This window comes from Ambystoma mexicanum, chromosome 1p, assembly GCF_040938575.1.
Source record: "Ambystoma mexicanum isolate Mex_15411 chromosome 1p, UKY_AmexF1_1, whole genome shotgun sequence".
Taxonomy (NCBI): Eukaryota; Metazoa; Chordata; class Amphibia; order Caudata; family Ambystomatidae; genus Ambystoma; species Ambystoma mexicanum.
In genome coordinates, this window is record NC_090921.1 from 1,313,545,435 (window position 1) to 1,313,564,859 (window position 19,425).

A 19,425-nucleotide genomic window follows, 5' to 3' on the forward strand; every position below is an offset into this window, starting at 1 on the left:
TCAGCGAGACAGAAGAAAGATGCAGAGAAGACCCTGTTCGACTCATGACCATATTAGCAGAGAACAGATACAAAGTAGACAAAGAAAAATTACAATATTGTCAGGAAGAGATCCTGTAAATAGGACAGTTAATCTCTCAAGAAGGGAGAAAAGTGACACCTGAAAGAGCAGACGCAATTATGAAGACTTCAGAACCTAAAACAGTGAGGGAAATGCAACCATTTTTAGGACTATGTAACTACTGCAGAGCCTGGGTTTTCGATTACAGCACATATTTTCAACCACTTTTAAAAGGACTTAAAGATGCACAGGTAGATAAAGGTAAGATAACATGGACAGATCAAATGACTGCTGCATTTGCCATTGAAAAAGCTTCAAGTATTACAATGGGGTGTTCAGTGACATTATTTGTTGAGCATGCATTGTTTACTATTCTAGAGAAGCCCAAAAGTACATTGACTACACAAAGAGCATCAGAACACAAGGTCCTTATTTCGAAACCCTGCGATCAAAATTGTCAGATGCAGAATAGTGAATCCAGAAACATTTATTGCAGAACTAGTAGGGAAGGATGACTATGTACATGAATGATCAACGTATACTGAGTTTTATGATGACATTCCCCATGTTAGGGAAAATGGTCTCAGAGGGGGGAAATTCTTTTTATTGATGACCACACAACTGGAAAAAGGCATACTCGTTCAGCAGTATCAAAGCTGAACCGTGAGGGTGAATTTGAAGTAGTAAAAAGTGTGATATTGCCTTTGCATTCTTCAGCGCTGGTTGCAGAATAAGTGTTGCTTATCACCACACATCAAAGATATGAGGATGCGTAAGTGACTGTGTACTCTAACTCCGCCTATATGACGTCAACTGTACACCCAGGTTTGTCACGCTGGAAAGGGAGGGGCTTCGTCCGTGCAGGCGGCAGACTAGTGCAACATGCATCCCTATTGGATAAACTTATTGAGGCACTAAGACTTCCATTGGCTATCGCAGTCACGAAATTCACTGCCCACACTAAAAGAGCTCACGATTTCTTGCAGTAACAAAGCCGCAGATTTAGAAGTCAAAAAGCAGCATATTTCCCAAACATTTCTGATTTTGAAGTAAAAAGTGTTAAACAGATGTCAAGATGGTGTATGATGGTAAAGGAGGGTTGTAATATGTTGTCTATTGTTCAGTTAATTGAGTTACATGGTTGAGCCCAACAAGAGGAGCAAGATCTGTGGAGAAAGCTGGGGTGTTCTTTATCCCTCACTGAGGCAATATGGAGACACAACAGTACTAGAAAGCCAGTTATACCTCTAGAATTATTGAGGCTAGCGCTGGAGCAGCTTTACTACACCACGCAAACGACTCGAGAGAGTCTCTCTGCTATGATTGCCAAAGATTGGTTTTTACCAAATGTATTAGAACATGTGGCACAGTTTATTTTATATTGCATCATGTGCCAAAAATGTACATCAGGGCACAGTTTGCGAACAGTGAGAGGAGAAATCCCTAGACCCAATGGCCTGGTACAGCATCTACATATAGATTATGTGGATACGTTGCAAACATGCAACCGTTATAGGTATATGCTGGTGGTGGTATGTCCTTTTTCCAGCAGATGGATTGAGGCAGGTCCATGTATGTAGCCCAATGCCACATGCGCTGCCAAGTTCCTTGTGAGTGAGGTGTTTCCAAGATTGTGTGTGTGTGAAGGCGTCCCCCTTCCGACTGAGGTCTTTGTACTTATCTCGTCTGACCGCTGAGGGGTTCCGCATATATGCACTCCTCAAACAGGGGTGGCAATTTCTCAAACCTTCTAGCAATGCGCTTGCGCATTGATAAGTGATCGTTGGTTGCCAGCTGGGTCAACCGACAGTAACCTTAAGGAGCAAAGCGCTTCCCTTCTCTCCTAAGAACAAACGCCACGGAAAACAGTTCCATAACTCATAGCAAGACATAACAAAACCAGTTTTCCCAGCAGAATGTCCTTGACTGGCTGCATACCAGGTTTGGAAAGTATGTTTTTTTCAGCAAAGCAAATTCAGCTCTCAGCAAAGCAAATACAGCTTTTCACTGAGGCATGGAATAAATATCCATTATGGCTCTGAGTGCCCCCAGAATGCACTGCACACCAGCGCCATGTTTTAGCTCAAGCATAACAATTCCACCCTTGGATATTTATCTTCCATAGCCCAGTGGCAGAGGAGCCGGTCTCTGGAACCGACAAAACATTAGAACTAAGTTGGGAATGCATTGACTACAACAACAGGTTATTATGATAGTTAATATAATACAAATGCAAACAAACGCGTAACGCAGTGTTCCCCCAATATCAGGAATCCATGAAAATAACCAATCCCACCAATTCCCAGTATGATCTTGGGACACTTGAGAAATGAGATCCCTCAAACCTCGAATATGACTTTCAATGGATCGTGAATGGTCACTTAGATTGAAACAACACATACCTTCAACTGCGTTAAAACCTAAATTATGCTTCAGCAATAGATAATCAACGGCAGCCCTGTTTTGCAAAGTTGCTTTCTAATAACTTTGCTGTCAGGGAGTAACTCTTCTAATGCCTGAGAAGTATGATTGAGTCCTTTTACTACTAGACATGCTAATTTGATTAAAGATTTGTAACCCCCAGCAGCTAAACCCCAAACTCCCACTAATGAAAGGGTTAATGCTAGAACCTCAGCCTCCGATAGCAAATGCACATGTGAATCACAATCAGGGGATAGACCCACAGACTCGAAAGTTGACCTTTTGCTTCAAGATATTGCTGGGTGTAAAGGGAACATCATTAGTCCTAATCGAGTTAAGGCACATGAACCTCCGGAAATGTTAGCTGAAATGTAAGTGTATGTGATGTTGCCACAGGAAAAGAGCCATCCTGTTGGAAGTTTCACATGATTCAGATGACTGGCAGCTATCACTGTATGATTGCAAGACATAGGGCCTCATTAAAAGGAATGCGGTAAACCATGGTGCTGTTAGCACCATGGTTGCCGCCGGTACCATACCGGAACCACCATGGAGGAAAGGGGAATTACCACCCCATTCCAAGGTTGGCGGGGCGGTAATTCCCCCTTTCTCCATGGCCCTTCCCCATTCCCATTTTTGCCCCATAGGGCTCAATGGGAATGGGGAAGGGGATAATTACAGTACCGCAAATTGCGGTACCGTAATTAGCACCAAGGTCCCTTTGCAGGTCCCAACTTTAACGGCTGGTCTACACCAGCCGTTAACGTCGGGTCCCGCAAAGGGACCTCGTAGTAAGGCGGTAAGGGTTTACCGGTACCGGTGCCCTTACCGGTACCGGTAAACCCTTACCACCAACTGTGTAATGAGGCCCATAGTATTATTTATACTGGTACATGTGCTTGGAACTCGTGAACACAATCGTTTCTCGAACACAGTTTGATTTTGCTGTTTGGTTAAATTGAACTGTTGGCATTTGCCAATTTCTTTTGCATTGCATGTCATAAGATAACAAACATCGCCTTGAGTTACATTGTAGGTTATAATAAGTGTCAAGTTTCTCCATTTGCGATCCGTTTCCTAGCAAAACCTGCAATACTCATAGATGGAAAAGGATTGCCTAATATCTGAATCTTGAACCAAAGAATCATTGTGCGTGACGCCGAAAATGTGCTTCAGAACCGGAACTGGCGTCGGCACAGCTACTAAGCAAGTAGTCAGTAAAGCTTCAGCATTGGGCACGTCAGTGAGGCAAAAGTGCGTAATGTTGCGCACCTGTTGTGCCAAATACGTCCACATATTCTCCGTTTGGGTGATCATTGGAGAATATTTTCGCCGCCCTGAAGACACCTCTTGCATAGCTGGGATCAATGTTGTTTTCACTTGCGCCTGACATTTTTGCCGCATTCCACGAATCCATGTCTTCGGTCTGGCTGGCTTTTCGGCATCGCCATAGGGCTGCTTTTGGCCATCATTACTCATCATCATTGGTTTCCCCTGGATCGCTGGCACAGATGTGACATTTTTCATTGGTGGCAGCATGCCGTTTGACTCTCCCGAACGGAGTCCATTTAGTCCCACAATTACACCAGCCAGACACAGGATCTACAAGGCAAACCCAGAAAAGAGATATCAGTGTTGTAAATCACTCTATTAGGTAACATTTGACTGCGGGCACATACTGCCATTTCTTTCTACCGGGCTCCATCACTAAGACTACTTGGTCTTTGCCTGATGCAATGACATCTGCGGGCACTGGTGGCCACTTGGCCTCTCCACCCACACCTTCACACCCGGTACCATACTGTCTGAAGAGCCAAAACCACGATCCCCACAGGTAGTTAACACTGTAGGAGGCTCCCCCTTCTTAATAATGGACAACTTAACAGGAATAATAATTAGTTGGGCCACCCGATCGCCCTTGTGGATCGGTAACAATTGGTCCCCACTATTCATCAGGATGACTTTGATCTCGCCTTGATAATCGGCATCAATGACCCCTCCCAACACTTGAACTCCCTTCAATGCTAGGCCAGATCTAGGGGCAATCCATCCCATATGCTCTGGGGGAATGTGTACTCCAATCCCTGTTTCAATTACATCAATCCCTCTTGGGTCTAATCTGATTTCCTCATGGGAATGCAAGTCTACCCCTGCTGACTCTGGAGTCACCCGATAGGGAGCTAAAGAACCCGGGGTAATTTCCCAGTACAATAGGGTTTCTCTGTCTGAGTTGGGTTGAATCTGTAAAACAGGAGTCATTAGCCGCATCAAAGGAGTTTCATGCTCATTCACAGGCCTAATGTTTAGCACTCGCCATCTCCAGATTTGCACAGCTGTTCTTTCAACAACCCATTCATCCGTTCAATTAATCCTGAAGCGGCAGGGTAATAAGGCACATGGTAGAGCCATTCAATACTTTTTTCCTGACAATATTCGTGAATCAATTTGCCTTTGAAGTGTGACCCATTGTCACTTTGAATCTGCAAAGGCACTCCGTAATGCAATATGATCTGATCTAACAACTTAATGGTGTTCAGTTGTGTGGCTCGCTTGCACGGCAAAACCATCATGTATCCTGAGTATGTATCCACAATAGTGCATGCATACTGACAACCTTTACTGATTGGCAGGGGACCGATATAATCAATCTGCCAAATTTGACCTGGTAACTTTCCTCTTCGCAATGTACCCCGGACAATCTGAGGGATAGGCCTGTGCTGTTGGTGTTGGCACACTGGACATTGCAAAATTATTGTTTTCACTACCTCTAAAGGAATACTGATTCCTCAAGCTTGTGCCCACCTGGTAGTAGCCTTCTCTCCAGGGTGCCCACAGTTCTGGTGAGCCCTCTTGGCCAAACCCTCCAAATCGTCTTCCTGAGCCTCCGCATCCACAAATGAAATCTTGGTGTGTTCATCTGCAACAGAATTAAACCAACGTTCTAATGAGTCTGTAAGACAATGCACGTCTTCATGATACACAGTGACTTCACTTTGTGATAACATTTCCGCAATATCTTGCCACAGTTCTTTTCCCCACAACTCTTTTGAATGAATCTTGCACCCATTCTTTTGCCAGGTTGGCAACCACACCGCCAACCCATTCGTCACTGACCATGAATCCGTGCACAAATGACATCGACCAGGGGTCTCTTGTTTCAATGCCTGGTAAACTGTGTAAAGCTCTGCAAACTGACTGCTCTTCCCTTTCCCTGATGTTGTCAAAATCTTTTTTGTCTTGGGATTATACGACACCGCTTTCCAGTATCTCTCTGTTCCCACATATCGGGCCGAGCCATCTGTGAACCAGGCATGTTCTGTCTGCTCCACGGTCAAATCGCCATAAGGTACTCCCCATTTCACTGGAGACTCGCGTTTTTCAGGCACTTCCGGTGGTATGTAATCTGAGGGCGGTATGTTGGCTACTTGCTCATGTAATTTTGCAACTCCACCCTTCCCTGATTTGGCTCTGTCTTGAATGTACCATTTCCATTTAATTATGCTGGCTTCTTGAGCATGTCCTATTCTATGTGTTTTAGGAGAGCTCAGTACCCATTGCATAATCGGTATTTCTGGCCTCATCAATACATCATGGCCACCGTCATTTGCTCGGTATCAACAAGGGCCCAATAACATGCCAGCAACTGCTTCTCAAACGGAGTGTATGAGTTACCAGCATCGGGTAATTTACGGCTCCAAAACCCCAATGGCACACGTTTCCTGTCTTGTTTCTGCCACACTCCAGTTAGCATAATTGTCTTACACAGACACATTCAACTCCACTTCGCCTTCCTTCAATGGCCATAGATCAAGTACCTGCTGCACGGTATCTTTTACCAAAGCAAATGCTTTTTGCTGCTCTCCCCCCCCCCACTGAAACTCATATTTCTTTTGTGTTACTTTGTAGAGGGGGCCAGTATCTGTCCTAAAGGGGGAATGTGCTGCCTCCAAAACCCAAACAGCCCTATGAACTGCTGAGCTTGCTTTTTGTTCATTGGAGTGGTAAACTCAAGAATCTTCTGTCGGGCCTTTGGCACCATTTCTCGATGCCCATTATGCCACTGAATCCCTAGGAATATCACTGTCTCAGCTGGGCCTTGAATTTTGTTTGGGTTAATCTCCCACCCTTCCTTCTTCAATCCTTCCATAATGACTTCTAACTGATTTTGCACACTGCGCTCATCCTTGCCCTGAATTAAAATATCATCAATGTAGTGAGAGATTTGTATGTCAGGTTTACACGGTATCTTGTCTAAGTGCTCTGCCACCAGCCGGTGACAGATAGTCGGGCTATGTATGTACCCCATAGGTAACCTTGTAAAGGTGTACTGACGCCCGCTCCAAGAAAATGCAAACTGCTCTTGGCACTCTTCAGCAATTGGCACAGAGAAAAATGCATTGGCTAAATCTACTACTGCATACCAAGTCCCCTCAAACTTTTGGACATTCTCAATTAAGGTAATGGCATCTGGGACCTCGGGCACTAAGGGAGGAGTGTGTTTATTCAACTCACGGTAATCCATCGTCATCCTCCAAGACCCATCTTCTTTTTTGACAGGCCAGAGAGGATTGTTCCATGCGGTAGTAATAGGACGTAACACACCCGCCTCCACATACCCTATGATTGTGTCTGAAATTTCCTTCTGCCCCCCAGGAATGCGGTATCGCTTCATTTCTACCCACTTGGTTGCCACAGGCACTTGCACTGGGGCACCTTCAATTTGCCTACGGTAATGGGTGTGCAGGTCAATGCACTCACCCCAAACTGGTACATTTTACCTCCAAGTCCCAAAGTCAACCCTTCCAGAATGTCAAAGCCAATTATGTACTCAGGTATCGGGACAATCAACACTTGGTATTTCTGCCTAGTCAAATTGCCTATTTTCATCTCCACTTCAATTTGTACTGCGGGGGTCTCCTTTCCCCCGAGACCTGTAATACTAAATTGTCTGCCTTTGAATCGTGCTGGATTTCCATGAATCAGAGAGGCCTCCGCCCCGGTGTCTATCAATGCTCGAACCCCTTGCGTATTTCCTGGCCGCCAAAAAATCTTAACATTAACATGCGAGCAGACGCTGCCGGAGCTTGGCCGTAACCCTAGTCAAATTTTGAATGAGTGTGACCTGACTCTGCCTCTAGCATTGCACTCACCACCTTCCTCAAATCACCGTATGTTGGCTGGTACGGGGAAGGTGTCCCCATAGATCCTTCTTCTTGTTCTTCCTCAGGAGGAGCGGAAGGTGAGGTGTCCCCCTGTGGCTTGGTTACTACCTGTTTCTTAACCTGTTTATAGCACTCTTTGGCTGCAAGCCCTCTCTTTTTGTATAGTTCATACATTGCCCTAGTTTCAATGGTGTCCAGTCATTTCGTCGAAAATAAAAGATCGAATGACCATTTGGTCGAATACCAATTGGTCGGAAAAAAAAAGGTCGAATTTTTTTATTTATTTATTTATATATTTTTTTAAAAAATCGACCATTTTTTCGACCATTTGGCATTCGACCAAATGGCATTCGATCATTTGGTTTTCGACCAAATGACTGGTAATCGTTTCAATGCCATCAATTTCTTCTCATGGCACATCATCTTTTAACAAAGCCAAAAACATGTCTTTCCTGGACACTGGGAGTCTCTACTATCTTGCCTCCTGCCTTCAGTTCTTCTCTCACTACGCCCCTCTCTCTCCCGTGGCTTGTCATCACTTTTGTCCCTCTCCCCTAAATCTGCCAGTTGCCGAATGGCATCCACTACCTCATCAGTGGGTTTGTCCGTCATACCTACTAGCAAAGTCATAATGACACTTTTGTATGCGGGCGGTGCAGTTCTGATCACCATATTTCTAGTTGAACCTGAGAGCGGCACGGCCCCCATGTGTCCTGGAGCATCTACGTGAATTGCCTCTTTCATAGCATGCTCTCTGACCTTTTGAATCGCCTCTTTCAAAGTATACCACTTTGTTTCCTCGCAAGGCCAATCTGTGGTAATGGGGTACTTGCGGTTACATGCTTGGGCTGCTAGGTGCAACAAAGACACCTGTGAATCTTGGCCATTATCATCAGGGGGCGGCCCTGCCCTTAAGACCTCCTGTACATTGGTGTCAGTTGACAAAGGTAGAAAACGCGGTGAGTCCGTGGAATCTACCAACAACCCCGCGGCGCCCCCATCTAGCAATCTCACCATCCATGTCAATAAAGCTTCCCCTGATTTTTGCCTCAAATGAGTAATAGTTTCCCCAACCTCCTGCTGGGTGTAGTCCTCCAGCGTGGTTAAATCCACAACCCCACCCGCAGGATTCTGTGGGTGGGGCCCGGCTCGCCGTCTTCTAACTGGCTTAGCCACCACTGTATTCTGATTAAATTCCGCTTTGGGATCTGACTCATTTGCTGAGCTGCTCTCTGGACTGGTTGAGTCAAAAATGTCTCCATCCCAATTATCAGGATCCCAATCCACACCTGCGGTAGCGATTACAGCTGCCACCTTTCTTTGATTGACCCCTCCCTGTCTTTTCCTATACTTATACCGGGCTACTCTGACTGCTGCCCTCTCTGCCATGGCCTGATATGTATCAGCTTTATCTTTGAAAAGTTTCATTTGAATCTGCTGCATTAACGCAATCTGCTTTTCTGCAGCCAACTCTTTTTCTAATCGCAAAATATCATTTTTCATTTCCAGATTTCTTTTATGCATTTTCCTATAGGCAGGCAGGAGGACCCAACCCCGCCTACCCAGCGTGGTGCATTCCTTTCCCCTCTCTACTGAAACCTGTTGTAAACAAGACATTACATCAGACGGATCAGCATCTCCCAATCCCTGATCCCATGTTTCACTTAGACCTGCGCCGCATGCCCACACCTGGGCCAATTTATCATATGGGCTCTTAGCCCAGCCTGGAATTATAACATTGGAACATTCACTGCCAGTGGGAGCACTCTTTTTCCTGAACAAACTATTCATCATTGCAGTAATGTACAAAACCTTTTTATATATATATATATTTTTTCCTTTCCACACTGCAGTCACTTGCGCAAGCATGCACACAAAAAAAAAAGATTAACACAGTCCAACACTCACTGCCAAATAACTTTCGCTTGCAATGTAAGCAAAACCTATCTGCGTTCAAACAGATTCTTTAATATTTGGAGCAATTCATCACAAATATCCCATCCTTGTCGCCAAAAATGTATTGCTCGCCCCGAGTGCACAGACAGTCATTAATCACCAGCGCAGTTGTAGAGCCAATACTTTGAACGCAGGTAGACGACGCAATGACTTACAACCACACGCACGCTTAGAAAATAATGAGCACTTATACAGCTATTTATTCATAGCTTGGAAGCAACAAGTGATAACACAGAAATAAATCACAGAAAAGACAGAGAATTCGAAAGAAAATACATAACCGTGGCCGTAACTGAATCACTCATCTCGCCAGAAGCGGCTGGAAGACCCCGGTAGCAGCCAGGCCGAGAGCACAACAGCCCACAGGTATGCCAAAGGTGTCCCCCTTCGACTGAGGTCTTTGTACTTATCTCGTCTGACCGCTGAGGGGTTCCGCATATATGCACTCCTCAACCAGGGGTGTCAATTTCTCGAACCTTCTAGCAATGCTCTTGCGCATTGATAAGTGACCGTTGGTTGCCAGCTGGGTCAAACGACAGTAACCTCAAGGAGTGAAGTGCTTCCCTCCTCTCCTAAGAACAAACGCCACGGAAAACAGTTCCATAACTCATAGCAAGACCTAACAAAGCCAGCTTTCCCAGCAGAATGTCCTTGACTGGCTGCATAACAGGTTTGGAAAGCATGTTTTTTTTTCAGCAAAGCAAATTTAGCTCTCAGCAAAGTAAATACAGCTTTTCACTGAGGCATGGAATAAATATCCAATATGGCTCTGAGTGCTCCCAGAATGCACTGCACACCAGCTCCATGTTTTAGCTCAAGCATAACAGGTCCTTTATAATTGGTTGGCACTCTTGTACCCTTCTGGAACATTGGGCTCACTAGCAGCACATGAGCGGTACTCCAGGTGCCAGTGGGTGTCTCCCCACCCAATTAGCCCAACATCTCTCATCGCTCATGCCTTTTGCCATTAAGATTGTCTTTGAACTTGGCCTTGCAAAGTATCCTTGCCCCTGGGAATAAAAGGGAGTGTGAGCACATGCTTATTAATGTTCTAGTCTGTATGCCTACTTCTATTTCCATCGTTGACTCATGTGACAGGAGATCGTATTTCAGCCTGTTTTGCAGCATTTAATTGTCTTTAATTAACAAACTTGTCACTCATAATGTTCTTTCTTTGTACCTTAACAAGGGACGATTCAACGTCTCATGGTTACTGCTCTTTTCAGATAGATAACCAGTTCTTGGCTATTCCAATCCTTGACACCAGGCCAGACAGCTCTTCCAGGACTTTCCATGCTTTTAGCTTCATGTTGCTGTGACACAGCTTTTCCAATCCTTCCTTCTTCACGGATCCAAGCTTACTAAACATGTGACACTGATGTCCAGCTTCTATATAATGGCGGCACCGCCTGCTGTCTATTCACTATGTATAGCCAGCCTTTATGATTACTTAGTCTACTTGAGTTGTTGCATCTTTACAGTTATCAAATGACTTGTATTTTCAGCAGTGCTCTTCAGATGTACGATCTTCATTCCGCATATGAATATTTACTGGATTCTTTATTTCGTCATCAGATTAGATTAAGTCTATACATCTTCTTTAGCCACTCTTCTCAGTGCATCACGCTTGCTTCTTGTGACATGACCAGCTACTCTTTCTTTCATCTTTATGTTCTGTTGGGTATCTCCTCCAAGAGATTGTCATCTCTACGGGGATACATCATATAGGGTTTTCTCAATGGATACCTTTTCTCAAAGGCTCTCTGCGGAATAGGCACAATCACTGGTGTTGTGCATGTCGCGACTTCTGGCTTCCCGCATATAGGAAGGATGGGGGCGGGACTTCCTGTAGAGGCATTAAGCTGCTCCTCTACAGATTTTTCAGACATACTGGAAAAATCAGGAGTACGAGGATGCTCGGAAAGACCTCAGCTATTGGTTTATGGACAAGTTGCTACCAATACAGGATGGGAAGAAGGAATGTCATCTTGCACCACACACCTCTTGTAGAAGGAACCAGTAAGCATAGTGCAAACAGTAAATGACATGTGTCTAAAGTCATGGGCTCAGTATTCTATGCTACTAAGACGGGTTGACAATGAAGCAGGACCGGTGTCCATAATACCAATAAATAATGCAACAACGTGCCTGTTAGGGAGAATTTTCAGAAATGTGCTAATTCCCTTCTTCCTTAAAGACCCCCAGCTCTTTTGCTGGACATTAGGAGTTTTAATTTTTATCCTGGAGAGTGTGAGACCTTTTTTCCACTCTCTCGTGTATTTTTCTTTGATTTGAACACTGTGTTTCTGACAAACCCTGTAGGCATCATCGTTTTACATTGTGACAAACAGCACCTTCGGTGCAGGGTCACAAGGAAGTCCTTTAGATTTTCTAAAGTTTTAAATACCTTCTCTTGGGTAAACTACTTTTTCCAAGAGCAGTAAAGTGAAATTGACTTTACTTACCTTTTGTAACTTTGTAGAACCAGCACACACTATCTAACATAGAGTGCTGGAGGGGTTACTCAGTATCCCCTTTATCTACTTTCTCATGTTACATTTGTACGTTACCCTTTCTACAAGTAATGGCTGGTGGCAGTGGTTTACTTTTTCCTACCATTGTGTGTTTTTACCGCGGCTGCGTTCGCAGCTGCAGTATAGCACCCATGGGTGCACATTTTGTCAAAATGGCCCTGGTCTTCTTTTTCCACCATTTCCTGCTGTAAAGGTCCTTCTTGAGATTTACTCTGCGCACTAAACCAGGTTTGGTCCCTTTGTTCATTTTGTCTTTGGCGGGGTTCACTGGTGAAGCCCGCCTCTGGCTCCAGTGTGTCTGGCAGGGCAGGAAGCGAGGGAGGTTCCCGAAACTCTCTGTGCTTAGTCTCGTTGGTTACAGGAATGCACCCAAATGTGATTGGCCAGCTGGCTGTCCTATTAGGACAGCCACCCTGCTTTGTGAGTGACAGCTAGGCTGCAAATGAATGGGAGAGACTTGCCTAAAAGGTGAGGTATTTTGCAAGGAAGGCAGAGTCGATCACTGGATGAAGGAATCCGAAGAAGAACTTGGAAGAGAAGCTTGCTGCAACTCCTGGGCCGTTGGTTTGCCCGGTGAAGCCCTGCTGCAGTGCTGCAGCTCCAAATTCACCTCAAATAGAGAAGCCCTGCAAAGGAGGACGTCTCCCCTTGGGTTGGTGGCACAATCGACCCCCTGACGAACTCGCCTGGAAATCCTCTCTCTGCTGGATGTACTTCCATTGCTGCTGAAGGAACCAAGTGCCAGGGGACAGGAACACCAGAATCGAGTGCATCATTTTTAAGGCAGACTCTTCAAAGCAGGACTGACCAAGCCTGAGCCACCTCAACACAGTGCTGGACCCAGAAGCAAGGAAAGTCCACAAGGTGTCCAAGCACCCCGGTGGTGCTATTCGCGAGAAGCTGAAACCACAAAGTGCTGCTGATCTGAACTTTGCCCATTGCTGCCGCCGACCTTTGAATCATAGTGCAGGAATCCCCAGACTTCCTCTCTCTTGTCCCCTCGACTGAGGCCTAGGAACAACAGGATCTGCCATACTACAACAGGAACAGAAGCCAGCTGGAACCAATTTTTTCAGACCTAAGGTACTGTGAACTATGGGATACTTACCTCTTGTTGTGTAGCTTGCTTGCTCTCAGTTGAGACTTGCATTTGCTGCCTTTTGCAGAGTTGCTTGCAGCTTTGCCCATCACAAGCCTCCCAGCTTGCGGCCCAACAGGGATTTATTTTTCTACAAAACTCTCTATAACATTGTGCACAACTTTTTACTTACCTTCAAGAAGTGCCTCAGCTCCCCTAGACTTTGCTCAATTCACAATGGCTGTCCTAGCTCCCTGAATACTCTTCTAACCTCTGACTTTGTGTTTTGATCTGTCCCTCCAAAAAGTCATACATTCTTTACTTGTATAGCTGGGAAAGGGTTAATGTACATTGCATTGGGGGTGGGGCGGTTCAAAAGTGCTTACCTGTTTGAGAAACTTGTCAACCATTGTTTGCTTCCCTAACCTTTTCCGTTTTGACACCAAACTCAGTATTGCTCTACATGTACCAGTGATATATCAATGTCCACAGTGTCCTAGTTATTAAAGTCACCTCAGGGTATTGGAAGTGTCTGTGTGCCATCCCAAAAGGGTATCTACTGATTTATTGAAACTGAGAGTGTGTATGTTGACGTATACTTAAGTGTTACATATTTGCTCCCTTCTAAAGAAGGCTTATTTTAAAACTGACTATTAAATTAATAAATAATTATTTTATCAGTATAAGTGTTATTTGAATACTTGTCGCTGTGAAACTCTATGTTGCAAGCCTACAGCTCACAATGACCCCTCATGAGATAAGCCGGGCTGCTCAGTCACTCTACCAACTTGTGTAGTACAGACATATACCAAAGGTTGGGTTACCTATTGCCAAGAGGACAAGGCTGGTGCAGTCTCCCACAGGGTACTGCATACAATCTTGCCTACCAGTGCCTCAGGAACAAAGGCCAGGTTCTAGTGGAAGAAAATGAAGGATGTAAGCAGATACTTGAAGTACCAGAAATTAATGGAGCAACTGCCCTGCTGATGGCTCGATATTGGGCCTGTGGATCCAGAGCTTATATGCCTTTGTCCAAGAATTGGGGAGGAATATGTTCGCTTAGAAGTCCCAGAAAAGAGAACAGGCTGCAAGGTCAACTATAAAAAAGAAGCCTTGGCTTGGGGCCTGACCGATGAGAGATGATGGACTAACTGGGCGAATGGGGGGTAGTCTGAAGCTGCTCTCTGCACCTGAGTTTCATTTTGTTTACGTGCTGCTAACGAGCCGAAAGTCCAAGGTTGGGAGAGAAAGCCAACCAATCAGAGGACCTTTGTAGCAACATGCTATACAGTGTTGCATAGGCCAACCTGCCGCTGTTATTCTGCTATACTTTGTATTATATGTACTTTGTATTATATGTATTTCGAGTTGGAGGTACATATGTTCCCTTAGCCAATCCCTCCTTTCAAAAAGTTGTACAGTTTTCTACATAGGATGACGTCATAGACAACATACCTTGAGGTATAAAGCCTTTGTGTGATCAAAATTGAAGTGTGAGTGCGTGGACTACACAGTTTGTTGTTCACCAGATTGCCCTACTTTATTCGAGCTGATAATAAAGTAGTACTTTGCCATATTCTTTGAGTCTGTCCGGTTATTTGGGTCTCAGATCATTATTGGGTATTGCATCCAGCACATGAGACGCTACAAGGTGCTAGAGCACAGCATATTAGCCATGATGCAAGCAAGTCTCGGGAGGATAGCTCAGGGGCAACGTGTTCGCCTTGAAAGCAAGATGACAGGGTCGCGCTTAGAAACCTCTGGGTATTAAGCACGTTATAAATAACCTATCCTATCATGTCTTATCACTTTGCTCCACAAAATAGCCTTTGTCTTACAGGGCAGTGCTGTTATGCAGGGCAGTGCTGTTATGCATCGCTTGATCAGCCCAATACAGACACCTCTCAGAGCTGCAGATAACTGTATACCTGGTTTCACCCTTATCAGGGGTTATCAATATCAGTACAATGTAGTCTGACAGCTATGTGGTTGGGGCATTGAATCCTAAAAGACAACACAGTCTGTTGACTGTGGCCAGTGCCAAAAGCTATAGGGATTTCTACTGGGTTGGGAGGAAAACTGTGCAGTGTGGGGCTACTGAAGGCCCGATTCTCAACTGGGTGGTAATTGCCGAAAATGTCATTAAAAGGGCAAACAACATTTTCGGAAATTACACCCTATTCTAAAGGTGGCACAATATTTCGAAGTCGGAATGATTGTGCCACTTTAGGAATATGGTTGCCGGTTGCTAGGAAGGGCTGAAAACCAACCTAGCAACCGGCACTCTCGTTAACTATGCATTTGCATGGTTATTCTTGTGGCACAACTTCAATTTCGTAAGCGCTTGAAATTGGCACTGAACTACGGTACACAATTGGTGCCGTACGGAGGAGTGCCACAAGAAGCCTTCTAAATGGAAGTGTCCATATACACCCGTGTTGTATATGGACACTGTCATGCACACCAAAGCAAGCAGCTTCAACGTTGCTGCAACGTTGAAGCTGATTGCTTTGGTGTGCATTAAAGTGTTCATATACAACACAAGGGGGTATATGAACACTTTCATTTACCCCAAACCGAGCAGCTTTAACGTTGCATCCCAACATTGAAGCTGCTCGCTTTGGTGTAAATGGAAGTGTTCATATACACCGCACGGGTGTATAGGAACACTTTTATTTAAACCAATGCGAGCAGCTTCAGCGTTACATTCTGCAACGTTGACGCTGCTGGCTTTGGTGTAAATTAAAGTGTTCATGTACACTGCACACTTAAAAACTCTAGGTTTCTACCTTGATGCCACTCTATCTCTCAAAAAACAAACTAACGCCCTTGCATCCTCGACGGCCTACACTTGCAAATTAATCAGGGCTTGCAGACCTTACCTATCCAAAACCAACTGCATCACGCTAGCCAACGCCCTAGTAATGTCTTAATTAGAATACTGTAATGCCCTCTATTCGCGCGCCAGCAAGTCTATCATAAACAAAATGCAAACACTACAAAATAATGCCCTTAGAGCAGCTCTGGACATACCCCGCAGAGCACACATTTCCAACACTAAGAAAGATCATCACTGGTTAAAAATCAGCGACAGAGTCCTCCTCAAAACACTATCCCTCACCTACAAAGGATTGAACAACACCCCCCTCCATACATTTCGGCTAGACTAAATAGAAAATCTTTCACATACCACACGAGAGCATCTAACCACCTCTTACTTGAAATTCCCAAATTTAAAGTAAAAAAAACGGGTGGAGCCAGTTTCCCTGTGAAAGCGGCCTGTGCATGGAACGCCCTCCCCTCTGCATTGAGAGCTAATCTACCATACTCGAGTTTTAGACGCCACATGAAAAAGTGGCTTTGGTCCAACGACAACTAACCAACCAATTCTCTTGGCCTGGATTCACCACTGGCTAACCACTGTGAATAACTACTATGTCATTCCTGATCCCTGATCTGACTTCCTCGTTGTATAGGAACACCTCTCTTCCTTTACCCACTTACCTGCTTGTTAAATTGTTAATAACGCCTGTACTGTATCTTCTTCTGTATCTTCTTTATGCATTATTGTATGTAACTAAGCTCAAGTATTCTTGTAACTGCTGCACCCGGCTACCCCTGGGTTTGGAGCGCATTATCAAATAATAAACTAAATAACGATTCCCTCGTTATTTAGCGAAACTGCTGCCGAGATCTTCAATCGCCTGTTTCCAAAGGAAACAGATATCAACGAAAGCACTGTCGTGCTTTCCGATGACGCCCAGGCCCACTTCAGAATAGCAGTGGTGCCTGGGCGTCACGAAATGGCGCAGTGAATCGTGCTATTTAGCACGTTCACTGCGCCATGTTGAGAATCGGGCCCTGAGTCACTAGAGACTGGTTAAAGGCAAAAACTCCCTCCATTACTGGCTTCCTGCCTGACTTCCGCTCCCTGGCCTTCCTCTGCTTCCTCGCTGCTCCCGTCGCCCATTATTCCCGTCTTCCTCCTTCTCCAGCCACCTCTCCGTCTTCCACACACTCCCTTGCTTCCTGCCCTACCCTCCCGCCCTCTTTTAGTTCCTGGTGATATTTTTCCCTCTCCTTGATTTCTGTGTGTACCGACTGTCTCTCTTCTAATGCACCGGCCTCTCCCTGCCCCTCCATCTCGCTGTCTCCCCGGCTCCCGCACACTCCTCGTCAGCCTCCCCCCCTCCCACCCTCGCTGCTAGCAACCTGTTAGTATTTTTGTGGGCGCCAGATGGCCCCTGTGGGAAGGAGGCAGTTTTCGGTGCATCTGTTCATTTTCCTGCTATTCATGGCAAATCTCGCTGTTCTAATCCGTGCTTGACGTGGGCTGTTTTCATTGATGCGGTGGGGGCTAGAGGGGCACATCCGAATGACAAAAACATTCTTTTTATGTTCGAAAACGCGGGGTCAATGCAGCAGAGGCCCGGGGTGAATTGCCCCTTGGCTCTGTAATAATTTGACTTATTCTAAATAGTGTTTATTGTATACACCTCAGAAGGATGAAAGGACGATTCGCACATACGAGATAAGCTGTTGGCAGCCGTTTATTCACCGATCTGTGCCGCAGAACTCCAACCCAATGAGCTATCCCACCAACCAGAAAGTACTGGGTCGGTGATGGTACTTTTTGCATGTGAGGAAGCTTGATTTGGGGAAGAGAGAATGTCAGGCCCACTCCTGAATGTCAATCGGCCACAAAGAACAGAGGCCCCGGGATAGATGTGCCAGGCTCGTGATGGGGGCTATGGAACAGCCAGCTCCCACGTCACGGGTCTTCTGAGAGGCTGGGGGAGGCGGGGGAAGAGTTAGTTGGCACGCTGCTGGAGGCGGTTCTGAGAAGAAGGCCTCCTGGGAAGACACGGTCACGTGTCAGGCTCCTGCATTTTTTAAGGGGAAGGATGCAGAAGTCAATCCCATGTCTGCTTGAAGTCTAAGACTTGACTGTGCCATGCGTGTAGGGCTGGGGAGGCCTCAGTCATACGTTTAGATGGCGTATGATGCAGACCCCTGAAGGAAGGGGCTAAGGGCACCAGGGTTTAACATGGCGGAGGGGCCAAGCCCCTCATGCCCACCTCCTTCTCCTTAAAAGGAGAAACAGGAAGCAGGGGCCACTGGTTAGGGGAAATAGAGGTAGAAAAGGGGCTTGTGGACAGGAAGGGGAGGAAGCCTACTGCCCCCTATGGAATGACCTGATTGCAGTGTGAAGGGATCTTCGCACCTTCAACAGGTGGCATCAGAGGCACCATTGGCACCTCTAAAAAGCGAAGGCATATGGGGGAGCGGTTTCTTTCATCGCAGAACCGCTTGCTTCAAGGACAACTTTGTTCCCCCCCCCCCACACCCTCACATAATTTCTAGTTCATGTTTGCTGATGTGTTTTTTATGTATTGTCGCAGGCGGTGACACAGGCGATCGAGCAGTGCCAAAACTAACCTCCTGGCGAGGACAAGAATGACCAGGAGTAAGTAGCTCCCTGTTAGCCTAACACAGCGGGAGGCGGCAAGTGGGGATAAAGAGGTGCACCCTGTCCCCTTTTGGTTGTCAGCTTTCAGCTGTGGCGGCTGGAAAGAAAAGCAGAACAGCGCTCCCCGCAGTCCAGCGTCTCACGGAGGTTGGGGGAGTGAAAGTAATGGATGGAAAGTAAAGAGTTTAAAAAGAGAAAAAGAGGGTTGACCTGAGATGAATAAAAAGAGGTTAAAGGTTGAACGGGGTGCTGATGAAGACTAAATGAAAGGTGCTGCCGATCGTCTGTGTTTTTAAAAATTAATGTGTGTGTTTGAATTTTTATGGTTGTAATTATGTAACAATAAGCTGCGGCCTTCTTTTGCCAAAATAAGACGAGTTTTGTTTGGCCCCAGTTATTCGTACAAAGTAAGCTCAAGTTTAATTGTTGGATGTGATGTGAGGGGGCGGGGTGAACAGTGTCCGACTGCTGATGTTAGTCCCTAAAGAGTAGGGTGGCAGGAGAGAAGACAGTCACCTCAACTGTCATCCTCACCTCAACTGCAAGTAGGAAAGAGCAGAGTCGGGGACATGAAAGTGAAGGGATATAAATCCCCCACCAGCTACAACTTGGTATTTCCCACTTCCTGCTGCATAAAATAGGGCAAGAGGTCCCCTGCCCACAAATGGCATGCGCCCCGGGTGCGCGTGTGTCACGTCACACAAGCATTGTGGAGGCAGTCGCGAAGGCCCCACGTCCACACTG